This window comes from Aphelocoma coerulescens, chromosome 8, assembly GCF_041296385.1.
Source record: "Aphelocoma coerulescens isolate FSJ_1873_10779 chromosome 8, UR_Acoe_1.0, whole genome shotgun sequence".
NCBI classification, from domain to species: Eukaryota; Metazoa; Chordata; class Aves; order Passeriformes; family Corvidae; genus Aphelocoma; species Aphelocoma coerulescens.
This window is the reverse complement of record NC_091022.1, coordinates 31,741,030-31,764,615: the sequence shown is the minus strand read 5'-3', so window position 1 is coordinate 31,764,615 and position 23,586 is coordinate 31,741,030. Positions and strand designations below refer to the sequence as shown.

Here is a 23,586-nt window from a genome sequence, read left to right as displayed (position 1 = left end):
GTGGGTGCCAAGTCAGGAACGCAAATCCTCCGGTCAAGACCCGAATCAGAAGTTTCAGGAGAGTTTTTTTAACAAAGTAGAATTTCCAAAAAATATTAAAATAATTTGCTTTATAAACTTACATCCACGCTACACCAACACTGATCAATCAGATGAAAATATATCATCATCTGTGTGTTTAAAGTTAAAAACGGAGGAAAAAGCCAATTTGAAACCAGAAAACAAACAAACAAACAAACAAACAAACAAATTAATTCCTAAAACCACAATTAAATGAGACTGATAGGACCTACCAGTCATGGTAGGTGGTGATGGCAATGCTGGGAGGTGTCAGCAGGGGCAGGGTGGTCGGCCTGCACACGATGTCCCTGTCGGGTGTCCTGGCCCTCTCCGTCTGCCGCTGGGACAGCGGTGGCAGCTGCAGATTGCCCGAGCAGCACCTGCGGCCCCTCCACAGGTCAATGCCCAGGGCGTGGCTGGAAGTGCTGTAGGATTTGCTGAGCCCACATTCCAGGTAATCCAGGGAGTTCTGCAAACACAGAGAGGCCACTCAAGTTCCTAAATTCTGCAAACAAAGGATTTCCTCCATGAGGATAAACCACAATTCTCCAGCCAGAGCTATGCCAGGAGGTGAGAACTCCGCAGCTCCAGAACCTGGCACAGCCTGACTGCTCTGCTTTTTATTGTACCATCATCAATGCACTTGGAAATTCACTCAGAACTCATCCAAGCTAATTCCAAACTCACTGAACACTTCCTCTTGAGAGAGGAACATCCAGCTCGGCTCCCCTGACACTGCTGGGAGAAATAACCCCCAAAACCCATTTGGATCCTTCTCCACACAACCCAGGGACTCTCATCTCCCGACAGAACATTCCCAGCTTCTCCCACAGTCTTGAGGGATCCCAGCACTCCAAGCTCCCAACAAATCCAGATTCCATCCCTAGGAACAAGCCCTGAACAGACCAGGAAATATTTCCACTGACTTAAAGTCCCAGAGCAGACAAAATCCTTCAGGGCTGTTCCCAGATTTCTCCAATTTGATCTCTGTTTTGATCAGTTGAAGCTTTTCCCTCTTCTAATTCCTCCTGATTTTTATTTGAAACACCCCCATGATCCCAGAGTGGGCTGTCAGTCTCCCAGAAGCTCATCCAGGAGTTCTCCCACAGCAGAACAGCTTTGGTGTCACCCAAAGAATTGAGCTCCTCAAATAGAGTTGTCCAAAATAAACGAGGTTATTTTTGTATTCCATGTGATGAGCTTTCAGGAGAAGCTGAATTTAATCATGGGATATTTATCTTTATGGCCACATTGATCCTCTTCTTCTACCTGCTCCCGAATTTTGATTTTTCCAAACCCTAAATCCCTCTGTTCACTTTCCCTATAAATCCCTACCACATTCCCAGCCAGGACTGGGGACCCAGAGAAAATGAGTGAGGTTTAGTGTTCCATCATCACTTATGAAGTCCTTCATGACTGGTTGGACTCCATGATCTTGGAGGTCTTTTCCAACCTAAATGATTCCATGGAATGCAAAGCACGAGCTCTCCATTGTCTTTCACAGCCCAAAATTGGGTGGAAAACACTCCTGGGAATGGCAGGAAGGAAAACCCCTCTCCTGCAGGAGGATCTGGCTCCACCTGCCTTTTCCAACAGGCTTTGGTAATTCTTTGTAATTATTTGAGAAGTGCCCAGCAGGGTTTTGTGCCTTCCCAGCACATTTGAGATGGTTTTCCATGAAAATCAGGACTGAGGGCTGAGTAGATCCAGCCTCGTGCTCAGGAAAAGGGCCCATGGAGCTGTGCAAAATTTGGGATAAGAGTGGGAAACAACACTTATTTACTGGAGAACTGCTCCAGGATACACCAACCCTTATTTTCCACCCTTTTCCTAAACATTCCAAGTGATTTCCCATTTTTTGGGAGCCCTATGACAAACCAGCCAATTGAGGCTGTGGTTATCAGGCCACCATTCCCAATGCAGACATTTCCCCAGTGAATGGGATCTGGGGTTTAATTATTTGGGAATTTCCATGGTGATTAGCAAAGGTAATAACGAAATAAAAAATCCATCATCACATCAGGTGTTGAGTTGCTGAAATACCAATATATTTATACATAAAATTAAGGTGGGATCCAGAGCAAATATTCCATAAATCCCACCAACATTCCCTGCCCACAGACCACCAGCCCATACAAAACCTGTACAAAACTCCTCTAAAACCTTTCACAGGTTCCTTTTTTAATGTGCTGGGCTTATTTTCTGCTTATTATATAAAAATCCTCCACGATGATCCATCAGCAGTCAAAGCCAAACCAGATTATATTTAAAAAAGGAGACAAAATCAACTTTTTAGCTCATTTTTACTATAGAAAAAAACGGAAAAGGAAAGGGAAAAAAGGAAAACTAAAACTTCAGCAGGAACTCACCTCATCTGCAGTCACTGTCATGACACTTCTGCTTTTCTTCATTATTGAGATTCGAGTGCAGCCCCGGATCAAAAAACTTCTGGTGAATGCAATTTCTTCCGAGGGGCAAGCTGAAAGAAAAAAAACCAACCTATTTTTGAATAACCAGCTGGGTTTGATAACAAATGAACTGCTAAATTCACAGCTGGTTTATCCCTGGCTCCCCATTCGGATAAAATTATCAAATTAAGGCTGGAGAGAAGATTTTTAAGCTCATCAAGTCCAACCCTCAAGCAGCACTCTGTGTCCCCTACTAATCTGTGTCCCCAAGTGCCACCCCCACGCCAGTGCTGGCTTCCCACAGTTCTGTTTCCCACTCGTATCCCAAATTTTGCACAGCTCCATGGGCCCTTTTCCTGAGCACGAGGCTGGATCTGCTCAGCCCTCAGTCCTGATTTTCATGGAAAACCATCTCAAATGTGCTGGGAAGGCACAAAACCCTGCTGGGCACTTCTCAAATAATTACAAAGAATTACCAAAGCCTGTTGGAAAAGGCAGGTGGAGCCAGATCCTCCTGCAGGAGAGGGGTTTTCCTTCCTGCCATTCCCAGCTGTGGCACTCCCAGTTGTTTCCATTTCCTTGGGCTTCCTCATGCAGCACTCCCATTTATCCCTCCCTGGCAGCCAGAGCATTCCCAGTGCTCACATGCACACCACGTTTGTGGATGGGTGCTGCTGCAGCAGTGCCCATCCCGGGGCTGTGGGATCTGTGTCCCAAAGCACCTCCCCAGCTTCTCTCCACACAGGGATGGGCAGGGATGAGCCAAGGACAGCAACGAGGACTCTGGGATGCCTCCCCCAGGATCCACAGCTGTCACCAGAGCCAGACAGTGGGAAAAACAGGATTATGGCCTGGTGGAACCCTGTTGTTATGGTAAGAACCCACAGGAATGACCTGCGCAGCCCCAGGGTGGGTTTAGGGTTAGGATTAGGGTTAGGTTTGGAGTTAGGGTTAGGGCAGGACCTGCACAGCCCTCACGGTGAGTTTAGGGTTAGGTTTAGGGCCTGACCTGCCCAGCCCCTAGGGTGCATTTAGGGTTAAGATTAGGTTTAGGGCATGACCTGCACAGCCCCCAAGGTGGGTTCAGGGCTAGGACTGGGGTTAGGATTAGGGTTATGGCATGAACCTTCACAGCCCCCAGGGTGTGTGAAGGGTTACAGTTAGGGCAGGATCTGCACAGACCCAGGATGGGTTTAGGGTTAGGATTAGGGTTAGGATTAAGATTAAGGTGTGACCTGCACAGCCCCCAGGGCGGGGTTAGACCCTGGAGCAGCGGAAGGGTTTTTAAAACCCCAAAGTGTGGCAAAATTCCATCTCCACAAACCTCAGCTGGCTCCTCAGCCACAGCACATTTAGGAGTGAGAAAACTCATGGAATCATGGAATGCTAACGTGGAAGAGACCCCAAGGATCACCTGCTCCCACCTTCCTTGGCAGCACCCCTGTCTGGAGGAGCCCCAGCACCCTCTGCAGCTGAACGTGCCCAGTGCTGGGAATGCACTGCTGGGAATGCACTGCTGGGAATGCACTGCTTCCCTGGGGAATGATCCCAGTGGTTCACTGCTCCCATTGTGACCAATTCTCCTCCTGCCTCCAAGAGCCTTCGCCCTTCCAGCAGCACTGAAGTCGTGCTCAAGGGGCAGAGCCAAAGTCTAGATTAGGTTGAATGATTTTATTGATCTTCAACAATGATGAGGAATTAAAACCCTGTTACTAAAAGGATTAAATGATCCATCCCCAGATACCAATGTTAAATATTCCCATGACATGCACACAGAGGGATAACATGGAATGACTGCTTGCTGCCAGAAAAAAACACAGATTCCCCTTTATATGTTGGCAAAATCAATGGAAAAACCAAAAGGAAGCAGCAGAATTGTGTTTAACGAAGTCCAATTTGGGCTTAATAAAGCCCAGTTTGGGGTGTTTGTCACTGCCCTGCTCTACAGGGATTGGGATCCCTGCACAAACTGCATTTCCGTCCTGAAAATGTGCAAGTTCACAAACTGGCATGGAGAAATAAGCAAAGACAAAATAAAGTAAAGAAACACCCACAGAAACAAATATCCAGGGAAACTTCTGAGAATCACGGAATCATCACAGCCAGGAAAAGACCTCTAAGATCATCAATTTCAACCAGCACCACCTCCATATTCTCCACTAAACCTCAACCCACACATTCTTTGGGGAAAAAAAATCTGGAGGAATTAGAGTTTTAAGAATATCTCCAAAATTTTGCTGAACTCCAGGACCAGGCTGGACAGCAGGAAGTGGGATGTGGAGGGATGGACCAGGCTGACTCACCTGGAAGATCATTTCTGTGAAAATCTGAGGCTGCTCACACCACAACTTTATAAATATTTATCAATTTGTCCAAGCAAATTTAAGCAGGACACGGATAAAGACAAAACCCAGCTTTTGTTCTGTGGGAATTGCAGTTCTGAGGCCTGAAGAAAACCCAATGCTTCCTTTAGTCATGACTAAATTCCCATTAAAATCTGACTCATTCTTTCCTGTGCCTTCCCAGAAAAATCTGACACTTGGGATGAACATTTAAGGGGAGAATAAACCAGAGGAAAACACTCCAAAGAGGCTTCCTGGGAATTTTTTCCTCATGAACATTTTCTCATTGATGCAGACTTTTATTACATGCAACGAGTTCCTCTTCAGCACCCAAATCCTCCAAAAAACCCCTGTATCCCAGAGGATTGGTTGGGTGTGGGAGCAGGGAATGCTGAACAGCAGCAAAGCTTTGGATTTGTTATTAATTTGTGAAGAAAAATCAGTGCTGCAGTTGGGTGTAACCCATTTTCCTGGAATATACCCTACATGGAATATGCATTTTCTTTTTACACCCAGCTTCCACCAGAAGATTTTTGTGTTCCATGCCCTTGTGTTTCAAAACTGATGGGAAAACGCTCCAGCAATTCCAGAGGGATCCAGCCAAGGTAGGGATTACAGGGTTCCCAAAAGGCAGCTGACAGTGGTGAGGATAAAATCCCACGGATGCATTGGTTTTCCTGATTTTCCTACACTCTGGTTAAAAACAGCTGCCCAGCTCATCCAGTGGGAAATCCACTACTTAGAGAAATCCCTAAAACACATCCTCACACGCAAGTTTGGGAAGGTTTGGAATATGAGGCTCACATTCCATCACGGTGCTGTTTTCCCACACATTTGGGCTTCTCCATGGGCAGGATTAAAGCCAAAGGGGGATGTGAGGAGCCCATTGATCCCCTCACCCCTGAAGATCCTCCTCTCTCCCAAAACACAGCCAAGGCTGGGTCAGAATCCCATTCCTGCTGCTCCTGTGGAGCTGTTCCCTGGATGAACAGCAGCTTTTGGGAAGCAGAGCTGTTCATCCAGTTCCTTCCAGCCTCTAAATCCAGTTCCTCCCACTTCTGCAGAAGGCAGGACACAAATCCACAGTGAAAAACCACAACAAGCCCCAGTGAAAGTCCCATAACACAGCACATCCTGCAGTCCCACACCTGTTCTTCCTCAACTCCACCACATTCCTGGAGCAGGATTTTTCCTCCCAACAAAATGCTGATCCTGAAAATGCTCAGAGATAAACTCAGGCACCTGAATTGAGAATTATTGGAGAAGCTTTGCTAAGGAAAGGGTTGGGATGAAGGAGATCATCTGATCCCACAGGGAATTACATCATTTGTGAACTGGGATTCAAACTGGATTATCCTTAAAATCCGTGAGAACTTCACAGGGAGAAGCACCTACTCAGACAGGGTGACAGCCACCAAAGAAAAGTGACAATCTCAGCTCTGGCTCTCCCAGGAGGAACATATGGGCTCCTCTTAACATAGAATCATGGAATGCTTTGGACTGGAAGGGATTTTAAAGCTCATCCAGTGCCATCCCTGCCAGGCAGGGACACCTTCCAATGTCCAGCCTGGCCTTGGACATTCCAGGGATCCAGGGGCAGCCCCAGCTGCTCTGGGCAATGAGGAAGGAGAGAAAGGCTGGAACACTTTCTGAAAGTGTCACTCCAGCACCTCCCTGGGCAACTTATTCCAATGCCTCACCACCCTTCCAGGGAAAAACTGTTCTCCACTATCCAACCTGAACCTCCTCTGGGGCCGTTCCCTCTCCTCCTGTCCCTGTTCCCTGGGAGCAGAGCCCGACCCCCCCGGCTGCCCCCTCCTGTCAGGGACTTGTGCAGAGCCACAAGGTCCCCCCTGAGCCTCCTTTGCTCCAGGCTGAGCCCCTTCCCAGCTCCCTCAGCCTCTCCTGGGGCTCCAGCCCCTTCCCAGCTCCCTCAGCCTCTCCTGGGGCTCCAGCCCCTTTCCCAGCTCCCTCAGCCTCTCCTGGGCCTCCAGCCCCTTCCCAGCTCCCTCAGCCTCTCCTGGGGCTCCAGCCCCTTCCCAGCTCCCTCAGCCTTTCCAGCCCTCCCTGGACACATCTCTAAGAATTTCCCAACCAGCCCCTTTTTGTTACTTATTTGCTGAGGAAAATGTTGTTCTTTTCTGTGACCTTTTCCTCTTTCTTGTGAACAGCAACAACTCAACTGCTCTGTAGAGCTCCTGGCAGCTCCGAGAAATTCCCTCCTCCTCAGAAAACTCAATCTGTTCTCATTTCCATCAAAAGCTGGGAAGATTTCACAGCACTCTGCAAAATATAAGCAAGGGCATCTTTTAGCACCCATGGCTGGAACTTGGGAAAAGTGACTCAGAAAAGCGGGATTTCATGGAATCATGGAATGGTGTGGGTTGGGAGGGACCTTAAAGCTCAGCCAGTTCTAATTCCTGCCATGGGCAGGGACACCTTCCACTGTCCCAGGCTGCTCCAAGCCCCGTCCAGCCTGGCCTTGGGCACTGCCAGGGATCCAGGGGCAGCCACAGCTGCTCTGGGAAATCCATTCCAGAGCCTCCCTACCTTCCCAGCCAAGAATTCCTTCCCAATATTCAATCTATCCCCGCCCTCTGGAAGCCATTCCCTGTGTCCTGTCCCTCCATCCCTTTTGCAAAGTCCCTCTCCAGCTCTCCTGGAGCCCCTTCAGGCCCTGCAAGGCCACACTGAGGTCACCCCAGAGCTTCTCCTCTCCAGGCTGAACAATCCCAGCTCTCCCAGCCTTTCCTCCCAGCAGAGCTGCTCCATCCCTTGGATCATCCTGGAGATGGAGGATAAAATCCCACGGATGCACGGCATGAAGCCTCATTTTCCTACACGGTGGTTTTAAAAACAGCTCCCCAGCTCATCCAGTGGGAAATCCACTACTTACAGAAATTCCTAAAACACATCTTCGTGTGCAAGTTTGGGATTCCGAGCCTCCTCTGGATTCCTTCCAACAGCTCCACGTCCTCCCTACGCTGATTCCATGAGTGGGATTCTCCCTGAGAGCCGGCAGCACCTTTATTTCCTGCCACTGCAATTCTTATCACAAATAACTTCTGCTAATTGAGACCTACCAGTATCATCCAGCTGGAGAAGGGATTTTTCCACTTTGGCCTTTCCCAAGGCTCTGGAGAAGGGATTTCTCCACTTCAGCCTCTCCCAAAGCTTTGTCAAAGCTTTTTCTGAGCTTTGTCCTAATTGCCAGGCTGAGTCTAAATCCCAAGTTTGCTGGTTTAAGCCAACAGGCACCAGGATAAAGTCATAAATTTATCTCTAATAACAAATCCAACCAATTTTCCTACTATAAAAAATGTTAAAGGCAGGATGATCTTTGTAGATGCCTGAGAAAATGCCAACAAAGTTGGGCATGACCCAAAAAAATACCTTCACAATAATTAATCATTATTAAACAGTGCCTTCCTTCCCAGAGTATCAGCACGATTAAGAGGATTGCAAGGACTCCTCTTTCCCTGGAATCAATCCAATCATTAAAGCTGGCAATAACCCAGTCAGTCTGTCCCAGAAATTCCAGTAATTCTTGGATTTCCAGCAGAGGGGATGACCAAGTTGTCATTTCTCTTCATTTCTTTCAGTTCCAATAAAAAAATGTGAATTTTGCTGTCCTTAGGCCTGATGTGCTCTGCAGCATTCCCATGAAACACAAGCTGGAATTTTCACTGCAATATATGGCCCTGGTTTGACAGGAAACTTCCAGACAAATATTCACAGCTTGGGCAGAAAAAAATTTTCTGTTTTCCTGACTATGTCAGGGATTTTTATTCTTCTCTTTCTCAAAAGCTCATCTCCTATTGTGGGAAAGTGAACTGAAATTAAAAATCAGTTCTGACAGCTCCAAAGGATTCAGTTGAAGTGTTCCCTGCATCAGGAATTCCAAGGTAATTACCGGGAAAAATGAGGCAGACTATTAAAAGATGCAATTTCTCCCCTCCTTGTTCCCTGAGAAAATGACTTGCAGAGCCTCCCACTCCTCAGAGCAGCTGAGCAGCTCTCAGAGAGCAAAGAACAATTATTTTTATTATTATTATTATTATTATTATTATTATTATTATTATTATTATTATTATTAAAAAATCAGTTTAAAAATACACCAAACCCCAGAAAATTCACCCACGTGGATCTTCCCCCTGTAGATTTTCAGGTTGATTATTTAAAAATTAGATTTGATGTTCCCCTTGTGTTTTTATTGGGAAAGGAGCAGCATCACTGAGCCTTGCTGGCCTTCCCAGATAAGGGGGATGCTGCAGATCCATCGGGATTAATGTGGGATAAACACTGGAGAACCAAAGCAGCCCTTGGCTCCTGCCCCTCGTTCACTTCTTCCCGTCCTGAACTCACCCACAGGTTGCTCTGCTCCAAGAGAAAAGGTTTTAAAATCCTTTTTTTTGTTTTTCTGGGAAGAGCCAAACATCCTGAAAAGAAGGATTTTTCCTCCCTTTTTTTAAATTTTATTTTAGAGCCAAGCAGCAAAGCCACACAAGGACCCCAAGCACAGAACAGAACCAAGCCTACAAACAGAGACCATCCTCATCCTCCAGAAGTCTTGGAACAGCAGGATATTCCTCACTTTGCCTGTTTTTCCTGTTGGAAAAACCACTAAGAACAGTGGGGAAAGATGAAATCCATCATCAGAGCAGCAACTTCATTTTTAAGCTTTTAAATCCACTTTTTGGAGGTTTTCCAAGCTCAACCCCCCTTGGAACACTGTAAGAACACCAGAATGCCACAAAGGAATTCCAGGCTGAATCTCCAAATCCCTCAAACCCAAAACTCCACCTCTACAGAGCCAAAAATTGTCCTAAAATCCACTCTTTTAGGCTTTTAAATCCCCCTTTTTTAGGCTTTTTAAGCTCAACCCCCTTTGGGAACACCATAAGAACATCAGAATTCCATCACGGAATTCCAGGCTGAAACCTACAAGTCCTTAAACCCAAAACTCCATCTTTGCAGAGGCAAAAATCGCCCCCCAAACCCCACTTTTTTAAGCTTTTTAATTCCCCTTTTCTATGTTTTTAAATCCACTTTTTCTAGGAGAACTCTGGAGAACCAAGGGAAAGCTGAGACCTGCACGGAGGGAGCTTTGAGTAAGTGGAAGGTTTTGGGAAAAAATGAGCTTTAAGGTCTCTCCCAACCCAAACCACTCCAGGATTCCCTGATTTATTCCCAGAACATGGGAGGCGAGGATCTGACCGACCCAAGAGTGGGAAAAGGGTTCTCCAGGATGGAGCATCCTGGTTTTCTGTCCAGGATAGTTCCTGCTTTTCTCACATCCCAGATTCCAAAACACAACCCTGAGGGCCAGGGAACACCAGCTAAAAATCAACTCCAACACCTGAGGAAAAACACATTCCATGGCTAATTAGAACCACCCCTTCCAGACAAGCATCCCGCTTTTCTCACCACAGGGACACCCAAAATCCAACTAAAAAGGGAAAATGGAGATCTGTGCCACAGCAAGCTCCTGCTGCTGGTTAAATCCCGCCCTCCACGTCCTCTCTTTTCCCAGGAAAAGGATTCTGGAGCAGAGAAATCCCATTTTCCTAAATATTCCCCCAAAACTGCAAAGGCAATGCCTGGCACTGGGAATATTAAAAAAGCCACGACAGCACCGTGGCCAGCTCCAAACCTGCTTTATCCCAGGGTTTTTTTCCATGTTTGCAATTTCCAGACTGAAATGTCTGTCTGCCCCTCCAATAAAAAAAAAAGGAAATTAAGACTAAAGGGAAAGCATTTCACATTCTGGAGATGCTCCCATGTTTTCCAGCAGCCACTACGAGCACTTCCATATTTGATTTCCTATATTCCAAGTGGCATCTTTGACAACACTGATTTATAGCAGGAGATTTAGGGGAGGGAAAAATAGATTTAGAGGGATATTTCAGCTTTCTTCTTCCGGGATTTTTCCTTGGAGCCAAAGCAGATGTTCCTGTTTCCTTTGACTGTGGTTGTTTTCCTTCCTTCTGGATCTGAGATTTTGCTTATTGGGAAAATATTTGCATTATTTTCCATGCCAGGCTGAATTATCAGCTTTTATTTATTTATTTTTAATGAAAAAGTGACTTAGCTCATTCTGCAATTTGCTCCAAAATGAAGTGCTGTGAAGTGAGGTGAGAGTGCCAACTCCAGCGTTTTCTTCCAACTTCTCCTGGTAATTTCTTTCCCAGTTATCAAAACCTCCTTTAATTATGTAGAGTGATCCTTGCAGCACTCCGGGGCTGCCTCTTGCTGAACACTTTGGGAAGTTTTGATCCAATTCCATCCTTCAAAGGCTGCAATTAACCAGGAGAGCCCTGCTCAGTAACCCCTGCTTCCAAAATCCTGGCACTTCCTGCAAGGAATTATCATTCCACAGGGATCAGCTCCGTGTCAGAGCCCTTTTGTGTGTGACACCATAAAAAATCTGGCTCTTCTGGCCAAGTTATTCAATGCTGAAGTTGCAGAGGGAATTGGAAAACTGGAAGTTCCAAAATTTTGGGATGTGGGTGCGTCCCAGGGTGTTCCAAGAGGAATCCCAACCTGGATACTTCCAGCCTCACCAGGAAAATCACAGTTCTGTGCAATTCTGGGAAACAGCAGCAACTGAAAATGAAGTCTTGATGTCAAAAGCCACCAGAGGATGGAATTCCATGGGATATTGGGAAGGAATTCTTGGCTGGGAGGGTGGGGAGGCCCTGGAGTGGAATTCCCAGAGCAGCTGTGGCTGCTCCTGGATCCCTGGCAGTGCCCAAGGCCAGGCTGGAGCAGCCTGGGATGGTGGAAGGTGTCCCTGCCCATGGCAGGGGTGGCACTGGAGGAGTTTTAATCTCCCTTCCAACCCAAACCAGTCTGGGATCCCAGGATTTTGGAGGCTGAGGCTTTGAGGCACAAAAGGATCATTTCCAGCTAATCCAGGATATTCTTCCACCCTAACCTGAGGCTCTTTGAAAAGAACAATGTCCCAACAACACCCAAGTATTTTATTTCTGGGCAACCAGTGCTGCAAATACAAAAATTCAACACAGAAATTCTCCAAGTCACAGGAGCCACCCAACTTCTCCGCAGGATTTCCCGTTTTATTCTTAGGATATGTTTTCCTTGGACAAAAAATGTGGATTAAGAGGATGCACAACTCACTTGGAGCCTCCCAGATCGTGAAATCCCTGCCCAGCTCCCTGAATCCCCAAGGAGCAACAGGAAAGGAGTTTTAAACTCTCATCTTTTAGGACTACTTTGCTGGAAAGCTGAAGGGCACCTGTATTCCTGGAAAAAGCCAGCAGGATTTAATTACTGCATGGATTTGACAGCAGGGATTATCCTCCCTGTAAAATTTAAAGCAAAACAACAACGTCTTTCTTACAGCTGGAGAAGATAATTATTAAAACAGAATTTAAAAATCAGTTTTTCAACCTGTACTCATCACCTTGGGAAGGAGAAGATCAAAAATTCCACGTTATCCAAGGAACAGAATCTTTTCTTGGAATTTTTACTACAATCAGACACTCCCCTGCAATTTTTTTACATTAAATATATGTTCATTCATCTTGCAGGAACAGAGAATCACAATGGGCAGGGTTAGAAGGGACCTTAAAGATCCTCCAGGGATCTCACAATAAATGTTTCTATTGATTAAATGAAGACTGATTGTTTTGAACCTTAGTTGCTGATAGATAAAAGGTTAAATTTGGTTCAGAAATTAAACTGAACACACGAATTCCACATAAACCTGAAGCTGAGAGGCAAACACAGAGACATCTCCACTCCAAGTCGAGTCTTAAATCTGTATTTTTTTTTTTTTAATAAATCCAAATTCTTGCCCTTTGTAAAACTCATTTACACCTGAGCAGATGCAAGAAATCCCCAAATATTGCCCAGGGATTTTCAGATCACCACAGACGATTCCAACAGCAAATTACTTCGGCTTTACAACCGGAAAATAATTACCCAGTTAATTCCTCACCAAAACCTCGTTGTTCCCAAGGGGCTGCACACAGCCAAGAGAATTAGGGAATAACAAACCTTGGCTAGAAAGGTTTATTATTAATTCTGGATGCAAAATACTCTGAAAAGCAGCCAAAATCCCAGATTGGTTGGGATTGGGAGGGTCCTTAAGGATCATTTCATGCCAAACCTTTCCAGAGGCAGGGAAACCTTCCATTAAAGAAGCATCCCAGATTTCTGCACTCCTCGATTCATCCATGAATCCCTGCCAGAAACACCTGGAGAGAGGCAGGTGATACAGATTTTCCAATAAAACTTTCCCATTTTACACCAATATTTTTAATGAGGACAACAAAATGAATGCACTTCATTCTGCAGGAAGATCCCACATAAATTCTGGGAAATAAATTCCTTTTTTTTGTAGATATCCTCCTTCCAAGGGGCCTCCAGAAAGGAGCTGGTGCTGCTTTGAAGGACACAGGAACCTCCAGATTCCTCCTTCCTTATTCCCCATCCTGAAGGAGCCTCTTGGAATGACACTGCCACTTATTTGGGGTGAGTTTTCCCAACTTTTCATGGATCACCAGACATGCAGAGAGATGAGAGCGATGGCATGAGTTGGTTTTCCTGCTCAGGGTTTGGAAGATCCTTTTCCATGCCTATTCCAGAGCTTCCCAGGCACAGACAGAGTGGAAAGCAGGGAAAGGGAAGCTCCAGCTCTCCTTCTGTGGGCTCCCAGATCCCTTCCCCCGGAGCTGAGTCACTCAGATCATACATTCCAACCTCAGCTTCCCAGTTACTATAACAACTTAATGGATTTCTTCTCATTATTAATTACATTCTGCCCTAATCTGCTGCTCCAGGATCAGGGGGAAGCACTCCAGGAGAGCTTCCCTTTTCCCTTCTCCCTGCCAAGGGCTTTTCATCCCCAGCTCGCTCCCACATTCAGGTGCTGCCCTCATGAATCTGCTTCCCGGGAGATAAGGAAATGCTCATATTCCTCCCTTTGAAAACTCAGAATAGAAGGAAATGGATTTTTTCCTCAAAACAAACAAGATGCCCAAAATAAAACTGCAAAATCTGGGCCCTCAGCTGTTTTCCTGCAGCAAATGTGGAGCAGGGAACAGCTTGGAATATAATCCAGCCTAGCACGGAGAGAATGAGCCCTTTGGAAGCAAAGCCAGAGCAAAGGAGCAGCTGGAACCTGATTTATTGGGTCTGAACTGCACATCCTCGGGGCATGAGTGGGAAACCTCTGCTGCTGGAAAAGGCAGGAAAAGGCAATGAACCCCAGGCCAATGCCAAGGTCCTGAGGTGCCAGAGTGAGCAGAATGAGCCCCTTTCATTTTCCTCTGCATCAGCTTTGGAGCTGGAGAGCTGAAGGGCCACCTCTGCCCAAGAGAGAACAGAGGGATTTCCCCTCCCTTCCCTTGGCAGCACCATGGGATGGCGAGGATGGAAAAGTTTCCTCAGGCTGAAGAGCAGGGAAGGAGAGCAAGGAAAGAGGGCATTGCCTGCTCCATTCCCACAGGGATCAAACAGCATTGACCCCCCAGAACCACAGCATTCCAGACTGGTCTGGGTTAGGAGGGACCTTCAATTCCATCCCATCCCACCCCCACCAGGGGCAGGGACACCTTCCACTGTCCCAGGCTGCTCCCAGCCCCAGTGTCCAGCCTGGCCTTGGGCACTGCCAGGGATCCAGGGGCAGCCACAGCCGCTCTGGAAAAACTCAACTTTACCCTCACAGTCAGGAATTTCTTCCCCCTCACCACATCTCCCCCACCCGATTTCCCTTGGCTTGGGAACAGCCTGTGCCTCCTCACAAATGACTGCAGGTCTCTGATGGAAGTTTTGGCAGATTCCCAGAGAATTTATAAATGAAAATTCCAATATCACTTGATCCATTTATTTTTGGAAATGTATCTCCTGCTCACTGAAAGAAAGAAGTCCCACTTCATATGCCAGCCCAAAAATACAAAAACCACTGGGTGCAAATGGAGAACCTGAACTTCCTGCAGCTGGAATGGCTCAGGAATGAAGCATTCCTGCTCTTCTCTCCATTTAATTTCCCAGTTTTAGGCATGGAATGCAGAACTGAACTCATCTGCAGAGCCATCAAAACATAGGATAATTTTAAGTCCCCAGCCAGATGGAGAACACTCCTTGCACCCTCCTCTGCAGGAAAAGGGAAGAGGATCTGAGCCCACAGGATTCCAACAGGGAAAGAAGCCTTCTCCAGATATTTTACCTTAAAAAGAATCATGGAAAAGATGATTTGATTATATTTAGTGTGAAAAGCTGCACTGCTTTAGTCACCAAGTCACAGATAAATACAGGGGGAACATTTTTATGCTGCCTCCAATTTTTTTCCATCTCAAATGACAAATTCCCATAAATTTCATTCCTCCCATTAAAGGGCAGCTGTTACACACCTACAAATACCCTTTAAAAACCCATCCGTGCAACCACACTTCCAAAAAAAAATTAATGGAACTGTGGGTCTGAAATCCAAAGCAGCACAAGGCAGCTGCTGGAATTCCCAGCATTAATCCAGGCACAACTTCCTTGCTCCCAAAGGCACAGTATCAACAATAAACCCCAAAATAGGCTTGGTTTCCTGGAAAGTTAAAGAAAATCTGGTTTATCCAACCAAAAACGTAGGAACTGCTCTACTGGGAAGCAAATGCCCAGCACCAAACTGGTGTTGGATCCATGAGACAGCACCAGATGGGCAAAAAAAATGGAATAATTAAACATCTCTGGTGAGGAAAATGGGAAAAGGAATAGTCAGGAATACTCCAGGGATTGCACTGTATTCCAGCCTGATCTTACAGTGAATCATGGAAGGGAGAAGGGAATTTGGGGGGATTGGCTGCCATTCCATGAGAGGAGTTTGGGAGATTTCTCCTGCTTATTCCTGGCTTTCTAAACAAACAACCCCAAGATGCTGCATCAATTCCTCCTGCAGTGAGAGCCACCAGCAAAACCCACACCAGGAACACCTCAGGTCATGGAAGAAATCCAATATTTCATCCAGGGAAACTCACCAAAGCTTCTTAAAAGTCAGGAAGAGTCTGCTCAGAGCGAAATCATTATTTTTTAATCATAAAGCGTCTCTGTTTTTCCATAAGTTTAAATAAATCCCTTATCCTGCGCTTGGGAAATTCATCCTAAATTTTCCTACACAGTCCTGAATTGAGGAATTAATTACAATTATTTTACATGACAGGAGTCTTGCACTAAAAGAGTGTTAAATATTCTTATACTGAGAGTGGGTGAACAAAAAACAAGGGAAGATAAAAAAAAAGTATTTTTCTACTTCCTTTCAGTGCCTGTGAGTGGATTATTTTTCCCTTTTTTAAAAATATCTGGTTTTCTGGGAATATGGCTCCAGAAGGAAACAAAGAATTAGGTGAAATAAATGTTTATTTTTATAGTTCTTCTGCCTGACTTCATTTGAACACTGCCTTGTTCTTGCTTTTCTGGGAAAAAGGCATGGAAAACCTTCCATTTAGAATGGAATTGATTCATCAGCGACCCACAAGCAGCTGGAAAAAACCCACGATGTTCCCATGGCTCCTGAAGGAATAAGGAAAATGGGAAAAACCCAGGCCCAGCTCTCCCCCAGAACTGGACATGCACAAATAACACATCAAACTCTGGAAGTACAGGCAGGGATTTCATGAATTCATTCTGTGAAAGTGCAGGGAAAGGGGCTTGGAATAGGAATTTTGGGAAGAATTCCAGAAAGGAAATGCAAAAAGAATTTCCAGAAAGAAGGGAAAGAAAAAGCAACACAAAAGCAACAGAGGAATATTCCCTTCTCCCAGCCCGCCACACCTGGGAAGAGCCAGTGGGAAAGGGCATCCCAACAATTATTTGGGATGAACAGTAACAGTTATGGCAGTGGGAGACACTTTTCCTGGAGTTTCCTACGAGGAGCCTCCTTTGGAATTGTCTCCAGCAAGAGCCTGCCATGGAATCTGTGGGATCAGCAGGATGCTGCTGCACACCATGGAACTCCAGCTCTACTCTTCCTGCCCTGGAACCCGCTCCCAGAGAGGCCTCTCTCCAAGGATAACAACCTGGGACAAGCTCCCTGCCCTCCTCTGAGGATCCCAAAACACCCACACAGAGGTTTCTCCAGCAGGAAGAGCAGCACCTCTGGAAGGAGCAGGGCTGTGACTCCAAGCTCTCCAATGGACATCCCACATCCTGCTCTGCTCCTGCCCACGCTGCTGTTACTGGGAACTCAACCACCAGCAGCCATTCCCAGCTGGAAAATGGAGAATCCTGCGCTGTGCCAGTGACACTTTCCCAATTTAAAGTGGGATGTTTGTCCTTCCAGGCAGGAGTGGGTTTAGCCCCAGCAGCACAGGCCCTGGAGATTCCTGATCAGCATTCCTGGGCACGCTGTGCATCCCCAGAATCTGCTTTTCCTTGAGCAGAGTCCCATCAAACAGCAGCCTCGCCCTGAAGGTTCCCATATGTCTGACACTTATTTTCTCCTCAAGAGCTCTTGTGCTGCTGGATCATTTTCTGCTTCTCATTTGAGCTGCTGCTTTCAGAGACAGTGACTCCCGAGGATTCATCCTTTTGGATTCCTCTCTTCCCGAAGTTCCTGCTTCCACTATTCATAGGAATATAAAGGGAGCAAATCCTCTGGCAGCTCCACTCAGGCTGTCTCCAGCAGCTTCCCTGTTTCAAAAACACCCAGGGAATGTTGTCCCTACAGCAGGTCGAGATTCTCTCTGGATTTAGGAGAGCTCAGGTGAATTCTCCTGCAGACCTGGCTTTCCTCTTTCTTTTCTCTGCCTCGGTTTCGCATTTCCTTTCAGGAATTCATCCCAAAATTCCTATTCCAAGCCCCTTTCCCCGCACTTTCCTAATGAATTCATGAAATCCCTGCCTGTACTTCCAGAGTTTGATGTGTTACTTGTGTGTGTCCAGAACCCTTGGAAGTGTCCCTGTTGCAAGGAGCTCCTCATCAGATTTATCCTCCACATTTCCCAAGTGCTCTGGCAGCCTGAGATTTTCTGTGCTGGGATGCAGTCTGTGGCTTCCTCAAGCAATGACTGAATTACAGAAGCGTGAATGGGACAAAAATCAATGGCAAGAATTTATTTTTCCAGCTGAGCATGGTCCTAATCCTCCCCCAAAGCTCAGGAGGGATTTATCCCTCGGTGCCCATCCTGAAGGCAGCAAATATTCAATCCAGATCAATGGGAGTGACTCAGAAGCTGAGCTTTGTTTAGCAACAACAAGGTTACAGAAGGTTCTCTTCCATCAAGGGAAATTTCGCCCCTTTTTTCTTTACATTTCAGATTTTAGGCACCAAAGCTGATTCCTGCACATCAGTGAGAAAACACCACGGCTCCAACAACTCCCAGATTCCCTACGAGCTTCAGGCAGTGCCTTAATTTGCCTTAGCTCCCAGAAGGAACACAGCTCCTCGGATGTGCCAGAGGCACCTGAGCTCACCGAGGAGCCCAGGCAGAAACAAAACTGAAAATCTGGTGTTATTTACTCAAGCAAAGGGTCAACTTCTTGTTTACAGGTTCAGAACCACTGAAATAAAAGCACAGCACCCAAAAGAATCCTGAGGAGCAAATCCTCTGGCAGCTCCACTCAGGCTGTCTCCAGCAGCTTCCCTGTTTCAAAAACACCCAGGGAATGTTGTCCCTACAGCAGGTCGAGATTCCCTCTGGATTTAGGAGAGCTCAGGTGAATTCTCCTGCAGACCTGGCTTAGAAACCCCCCTGGCATCAGCTGATTTGCTGTTCCCTCTCTGCTGCGCTTCCCTGGCTCTCTGGAGTCTCCAAGGCTGGATTGTTTCCTTGGATTTATTTTAGCTGACCTCTCCTTCCCCTCTTCTCTCTTCCTACACCTTCACTTGTAGCACAGCGAGCTCTGGCTGTTGTTTCACAAGATCTGCCTTGAATACCTCGTGAAAAAACATCCTTTTATTGCCAACAATCCCTGTCCTACTTCCTGCATCCCGGCAAGGCTTGGATGAGGAAGGTCTCAGCACCTCCAGCAGCCTTTCATGTGTTCATTGTGGTCACACTGGTCCTAAACACCTCCTGCACGGGAGGCAAAGGCTGTGCCAGCATCAGCAGCTGCTCCCACCAAATCTGCTGCCAAAACCAGGTCAAACGTGGGGTATTATCCCCCAGCAAATTAATTAGAGAGCAAATGAGGCTGAGTTAACTCTTTAGCAGCTGGCTCAGCTCAGTGGAACGTTCTCAACAGCTGCCTGCAAATGAATACTCCAAGTATTCCTCAAAAACGTCATCTCAGAGTCTGCATCCATTGGAACAGAGCCCAGCTCTTCCACAGAACACAAAACCACCGAGGAGGTTTTCCATTCTCTTCCAGGACACTCCGAGAAGCAAAGGGGACATCAGTCCCCTCAACTGCTCTGATGTGGAGGATCCTGGTGGCTTCTGCTGCTTTTCTGTCACCAGAAATTAATTTAATTTACCACAGAGGGGATCATCCACTGAAATACTGGCATTGCCTCACTTCTCCTGCAGCCCACAGGACAACGGGAATGCTGCGATATTCCCTGCGCAACCAACAGAAAGAGCTGAGGGAAAAATCCCAACAGGGAATCCCAGAACCACAGCAGGTTTTAATGGAAAACTGGGCCTTAACCACAGCTCATCTCCAGTCCAAAGGGATTTTGCCTACTTGGCTCCAGTCCCAACAGTTCAAAGTCCATAATTCAGCATTTTTCTGGTGTCCAGCCCTAAAGGTACCAAGTTTTATCATTCTACCCCAAATAAGCAATTTTTTTCCAATTTTGCTCTATCAAATATCTCACTCTATGCAGTATCTTTGCTCCACACTGTCCCAATTCCCAGTCTCTATTTTCAGCACCACCAAGATTGTCCTTAACTTCTCCCAGGCCCTGGATCTGCCTTGGTTCCACTTCATTCCCAGTGGTAAAAATATCCACAACCCTCTTTGCTTGGCTTCCAAAGAGGAGAGAAAAATCAGGAAAGAAAATGGATGGAGGGGAGGGAAAAAAATCCCATAATCCACACACACAAAACCCCACATGGACAGGCAGAAAAGGGAGAAACAACAACAAAACCAGGGGAGTTTTCTGGATTTTCCACCCCTGAGCTATTTATAAACAAAGTGTATCCTTAAGTGCCCAAACACGAGGAAAAGCCAAACTCAGGGTGCACAGAATGACATTTTTTAAGCACCTGAATAAGCACAGATTTAATCCAGCCTCATCCTCTAATCTATTTTCTCATCACTGCCAGCAGTGCCAGATGCTGCACCAGAAAGTGCAGGAATTCCACTGGAGGCAGGCACAGAATAATCTGCTCTCCCAGGAAGTTTCCTCTTCTTTCTCAGACTGGTTTCAAATACAAAGGATAAACCATTTTACCTTTTTTTATTGTTCTCTAAAAATTGTCTTCTTGCATTTGCAAAGTTGCTCAGACTTCTGGAGACTTCTGTGATTTACAGGAATTATTTTGCCAAGTTTTGTGCTTCAAGAACACTGCAGCAAACGGGCCCTTGGTCTAATTAGACATTTAATGAAAAATTAAGTTAAAAGATTAAATTCAAAGGCCTGGATTTTTCAATTTTGCTGCATAACCAAGAAAAAAGTTCTTAATTTACTTTCTCTGTACCATTCATCAAGCTCTTTCTAAGATTTTAACCTGAATAATGGATGTATCCTAAATTATGTGGGATATGATGGGATGAAGGGCTCACAGATGATCAGAACACTCAGAGATGTAACAGGAAACGCAGCCTGGCTTCCCCTGCATGTTTTCAGCAGCAACAGGGTGGCATCAATTTGTTCTTTTTTTGTAAAAACAAGCTTTAAGCTGAAAGCTGTTTTCATAATTAAAGAAATTCAGCTCTAATTCACCTACCCCAGCTAAAGCATCCCCCTGCATCGCCTGAAACCAAAACACTGCAGCAGCAAGGAGCCCAAAGTGAAGCAGACAAATTATTTTCATTCTCTAAACTGAGGGAAAGGGGGAAAAAAACCCAGAGCATGAGTAATAACATCAGGTTAAAATCCTTCTCCTTCAAAGCAATATTTCGTATAAATATCCACTCATCTGTTTGCAACAGTCAGCAAGTTTAAGGGAGGTTTTTCACCTCGTTATTTGTCCTACACCTTCCCCATGGGTTTTTTTTCCATCTGCCAAGGCTGGACTTATGGCACTGCCATAATCAGACAATTTTATTTGCTGAGGGAACCATATAAAGATTGAAAATTGGAAAGACAGGCACTTAATTTAAAGGAATAAAGGTGTTTCCAAGCATTGTTTTGTCACTGTTTTTCCCAAATGTTTCAAACTTCCCACATCTCTCCAGGGACAGCTCCACGTGGATCATTCCAAGGAAAGGATGTGTGGGTGAAAGAAACCATCCCAATTAAAAACTGCCATTTTAGGCAGGATTTTCCAGCTCTATCCGTGGCTATCCATTTCAAACATGGAAATTCCAGGGAGTTGATTGGAGTGACTTTTTAAAGGAGCCTTGTGTTCCCAGAGACGATTACTCAGCTAATCTGGGTTAAGCTTCCTGATGGATAAATCAGGATTTGAATGCTGAACAAGGAGAGGTTTCCATGTGACGTGGGAAGAGCTGGGAAGTAAATACAGAAGTGGTGGAGGAAAAACCTGAATGCATTTTTGGAAAAAACAGCCAACAAGACTCAGTATCATCCTTTCCTTCAGGTTCATATTAAAGTACTGCATTAAAAATTATTTCCTGGAATCTAAAATTCCAAAAACGAGAACAAAGCTGTACCTGGAGCACCCGAGCAGGTACAAGGAAACATTATAATAGATGAGATGACAAGGGAAACAGAGAATTACAGTGAATAATCTGCCAGGAAAAGCACTTGCTGTACTAACAAGCTTTTATTCCAGATGATTTATAGATCACAGATTTGTTCATAACCTTTTTAACCATCATCTCCCTCTCTGGAGCTGATAATGAGGGACACAACAAATGAGCATCTCTCTCGAAGTGGCCTAAAAAGTTCTCTGTTCCACTGGATTTACAACCTGCAAATGCAATTATTCAGCTTATTCATTGCTGCTTTTTACGGACACCAGAATTCCAGAGGGGAAAAAATAAAAGGCATTGTACGGATTCTGATGAAAAGAATCTCATACAAGAGATATCTAGCAGGAATTCTCCTCAGTGCAGGTGATCTCTTAGGATGTTTCCTGTTGCAACAGATGCTGAGAATCTCAAAAAAACAACTCAGTGCCCTCGTGGCTACATCCCAGCCCCAGAGATCACAGCAAACACCTCGTTCCTTGGCAGAACTGATTTGTAACTCCTCAGCCTCCACCTGAAGAGGGGAAAAAGCTCCTCTCTCTGCCCCACGGGCTCTGAGGCAGCTGATGTGGAGCCACAGCAAGGCAACAACTCCCAGATCCTCTCTGAACTCGCAACTCCCACCAGGCTCCGAACTGAGAAAAGGAGGCTCAGGAAAAACAAACTGACTCAAAGCACAAGTCAGGGAAATGATGCAGAGGAAATGTCTCCGGGAGAGGAGCATCGGGAGCGCTCATCCCACACGGAGTTCCGAGGATCCAGGGTGCACCGAGGTTTTTGGGATGGGGCTGGCCTGTTTGGGAGGGGGAATCCGGCAGGGCAGCCCCCATCCCAGGCTGCTGGGAAGGCACAAATCCCGGGAATGCGATTCTATGGAACACCATGCTGCCACACGGCAGCCTCAACACCGCCTGGATAAAATGAGCGATTCCAACAGAAATCCCAGGCAGAAAGAATATAGGAAGAAACAGAAGGGATATAAACATATACATAGAACATCTAGAAGATGCAGAGAGCACAGAAATAAACTAATTTTAAAAAACCAATTAAAGTATGTATCTGCTCTCTGGCAAACCACAACCCTCGTTTGTTTGGGGGTTTTTCCACTCAATGCCATGTGCTGATTCCCCACGACTAAACTTAACTGAGGCCACCCAAACACCCCACAAGTGACTCGGTCCTTGGGCTCCATGGGCCCCGCAGCCCCGGGCACGGAGCAGGGACTGGGACCCACCGGGACCCCCTCAGGGCCGGGCCGGGCCGGGCCGGGCCGGGTCCCCTCACAGCCCGGTGCCGCCTCAGCCCCGGCCCCGGGCGGCGGCCGCGGCCCCACAGGCGGGCAGCGCTTACCTTCGGCGGGGGCTCTCCGCAGGCTCCCGGAGGTTCCTCTCAGCTTCCCCTCAGGCTCCTCTCAGGCTCGCGCAGGCTCCCCTCAGGCTCCCCTCAGGCTCCCCTCAGGCTCCCGCGGCCCCTCAGCGCCCCATGGCCCCGGCGCTGGCGGCGGAGCGGCGGCCGCGCTTCCCCAGCGCTGCGGAGCGAGCGGGGCCGGGAGCGCCGGCGGCTCGGCTCGGCTCGGCTCCTTCCCTGCCTTCCCTTCGCTCCTCGATCCGCTCCTTCCCTTCCTTTGCCTTTCCTTCCCTGCCTGCTCCTCTCCTTCCCTTCCCTCTCCGCTCCGCTCCTTCCTCTCCCTTCCCTCCGCGCTCGGCTCCTCTCTCCCCTCCCGGTTCCGTCCGTCCCGCCCCGCTCTCTGTCCCTCCCCCGCCGCAGCCCCGGCCCCGGGTCCCCCCCGGCCGGGTTTGAGCCAAGGCGAGCTCCGGGAGCAGCTCTGCAGCAAATCCAGCCAAATTCCAGCCTGGATGGGGCTGGGAGCAACCTGGGCTGGTGCGTGGCATCCCTTGCCCATGGCGGGGGTGGGATGAGGGGAGCGCTGAGGTCCCTCCCAACCCAAACCAGTCTGGGATTCCAAGGAATCGAGCACAAATTTATCGGTATCATTGCAT

The 23,586-nt window shown here is 46.8% G+C and overlaps 1 long non-coding RNA gene across 1 annotated transcript; it reads right to left on the bottom strand.

Annotated features, from left to right (window-relative positions):
• Positions 1 to 334: 334 nt before the first annotated feature.
• Positions 335 to 23,023, bottom strand: LOC138114328 (uncharacterized). Its single transcript, XR_011152589.1, has 3 exons — positions 22,937 to 23,023; positions 2,430 to 2,539; positions 335 to 529 (listed from the first exon to the last, which is right to left on the bottom strand). It is a non-coding gene; the product is annotated as an uncharacterized lncRNA (long non-coding RNA).
• Positions 23,024 to 23,586: the final 563 nt, after the last annotated feature.